Consider the following 3249-nt stretch of genomic DNA (forward strand, 5'->3'; position numbering starts at 1 on the left):
TGAAGCTTTTTTATTTGGACCAAGTTAAATTGTTATGCATTGTTATGAGATGTGTCTCCATCACAGTTATAGCTTACACCAAATCATTTAACGCGTGATACTCGTAAAATATTTGTTTCAAATATCAGGGACCGTCGCAACGAGTCCAACTCGGCGCGCGTCCTGGTAGGTTATAAACCTACAACAAATCATCAACCACTGAGCCATGGACCAATCTGAACCGTCACCAAATTAACCGACACAAAAGATTAAAGTTTCCAACTGGAGGAAAAAATATCGAATGATGATTAATTGATTAGAAGCAAAGTAAAAGACTGGTATCATGATAATTGATTAAGAATGATATTAATTGATTTGAATCAACCATATTAGTATTAGTATCAATTCATAACAATTTTACAGAAATTTGTACAGATGTCTTTTCAGAAACAGTGGTTCAAAAGTTCTTCAGGGTTTTTAGTACTCTCCGCCTTCTTCTTCACCTTCACCGTCAACAGAGTCAACTCCAGCCTCTTCGTAGTCTTTCTCCAGAGCAGCCAGATCCTTACTGCATACTGGGCCGCGCTCAGCCTGTCATTCCGCCGAATCTCTATGATTATGAACACAAATATAATAGCCTGTGGTCCCCAGGTAACCAGATCCTCCCTAACCTCAGAAAACTCCCCCTCTTCCATACCTTCTCCTACGTACCAATGGACGAAGGCTCTCTTGGCATACATAAAATCGAACTTGTGGTCAAGACGAGCTCAAGCCTCAGCGGTGGCGGTGGTGTTGGACAACATGCACACAGCCTTGCTCTATCCAGAGCCCTTGCGCTTGCAGTAGCGCGCGCCCGCCTCACGGCGGTAAAAACTTGTGAAACAAGCGCGCCCGCAGTGGCGCGAAAGCACATGGTTAGGTGAACACACAGCCCTCTGTACCTTGGCAAGATCACTTCCGGGAACAATTGTTGGTGGCTGGTACTGGTAGTTGATACAAACCTTGAATCCAGTGGGACACCAGTCAACAAACAGGATGGTTCTCTTGGTCTTGATGGTGGCAATAGGTAGTGCGCCATTGACAGTGAGCCGCCGCGCGTGTGCCGACTGTAGGATGGTTTTTTAGCGCTAATTTCGGCCAGCGCCAAGCGCTAATTTCAAATTTCGGCCAGCACAAATTTCTTCAAACAAATCTTGCAGATGATCTGATGATTATCAATCACTCTACACTCGACTGTCACGTGACTTCAATCCGTTCTCTAGCTGGTAGTGGTCCCGAACGACCATTCGAAAGCCCAACCCTCTAATCTGATCCCAACCATAACCCTAATCTAATCCTTAACAAAAGCATTTGTTGAAACTCTAACCCTAACGAGAAATTAAACTAACTTCCTTGTACGGTCATTTCAAATTTACTGGGCCGCGCTCAGCCTGTCATTCCGCTGAATCTCTATGTTTATAAACATAATAGCCTGTCGCCTGAGGTCCCCAGGTAATTTCACATAGCCAATAGCCATGTGTATACGCGTACTGCGCTTGTTTCACGTCACAAGTAGAATATACTTGTATATTCTTGTATATTCTTGTATATATATTCTTGCCATACCACATACGTTCCTTGATGCGCGCGAAAAGTGGCATGCAACGTATGTCAATACGTTGCATGACCCGCCGCGCACGAGTTCGCAGCTCCCCCTGTATTGTAGAAACTCTACCATAGTGAAACGTTACGACGTGATACAAGTATATTCTTAACGGGTGATACTCGTAAAATATCTGTTCCATATATTGGACCGTCGACGAGTCCAACTCGGCGCGCGTCCTGGTAGGTTGTAAACCTACAAGTATATTCTACTTCGGCGGTCGCGCGCTACTGCATGCGAGAGGGCTCTGGCTAGAGCAATACGGTCATATCACGTGATCGAGACAGTTTTTCGCCAATATCTTGTCGAGGGAGCATTTTAACCTTGTAGGATTACAACCTACTAGGACACGTTCCAATATATGGAACAGATATTTTACGAGTATCACCCGTTAAATTTTAACCCTATGTCATTGGGTGGTGATTCGGAATTGGGGGTGAATCGGAATCAGCGTCCGAAAATACATCGATTGAAGTTGGTTTCAACTGTCAGAGGCCGGCCTTTTAGAACAATCTCGAAGATCGACTGTAAAGTGATTTAGCACGCTCGACAAATCTTATTGAGTAACTTTATTTTCCACATAGCCATGTGCAATGTGTATACGCGTTGTCACACGATGGGACCACGTTGAATAGAGCCTCGCTATTTTCTATTCCGTTTGGCGCTGCTAGTCGCGCTTGCGTCCGCGCGTTACGCGTACGTCATGTAAAATATTGAAATCACAAATGCGACCTTATTGTTGCGCGCGCGACCATGCGCTATACTACCCGTTTCCATGTTTTGAATTAAAAAATCGACATGTTTTGAATTAAAAAATCGACGACCACAGTACATAAATTTTGAAACAATTAATTATTCAGTAATTGATGCATCTAGAGTCATTTTAACAGGAGGTGACCGGGATTGGCAATTTTGAGCTATCCCGGTCCCGGTCCCGGTCAAATGCTGATTTATTTATTTATGATCCCGGTCCCGGTCCCGGTTAATTCGGGATTTTTGGTCCCGGTCCCGGTCAATCACTCAAATTTGCCGGGATTTTGACCGGGATCTTTTACATAATTTCATTCACTGTGATTTTAAGTTTTTCCTTTCATTCATTGTGAATTTCGTCTTGCTCTATCCAGAGCCCTTGCGCGTGCAGTAGCGCGCGCCCGCCTCACGGCAAGCGCGCCCGCAGTGGTGCGAAAGCACATGGTTAGGTGAAAATTTCATCTTTAAAAGTTTAAACATCCTCTGAGCCAAATACAACAATGTTTAAAATTGCACATTTTTCATCCCGGTCCCGGTCCCGGTAAATTGATAATCTCAGCGAATTTCAGTCCCGGTCCCGGTCCCGGTCAAGTCACATTTTGTATCCCGGTCCCGGTCCCGGTCCCGGTCCCGGTCAGGCCTGAAATCATGTCCCGCCTCCCGGTCACCTCCTGCATTTTAATATAGCTTGTATACATTGTTATTGTTATGCATAGATAGATAGCCTGATGATTCGAGCGCTAATTCTAATGCAGAAGAATTGACTACTTATGAGTAAAACAAATTTTTTTTAGTAAAACAAATTTTATTTTATACCCACAATCAATTCATATTTAGTTCAAATATTTAAAGTCAAAATAACCATTTCACATAAGTGG

Source organism: Bolinopsis microptera, chromosome 3 (genome assembly GCF_026151205.1).
Source record: "Bolinopsis microptera isolate Bmic1 chromosome 3, MBARI_Bmic_1.0, whole genome shotgun sequence".
NCBI lineage: Eukaryota > Metazoa > Ctenophora > Tentaculata > Lobata > Bolinopsidae > Bolinopsis > Bolinopsis microptera.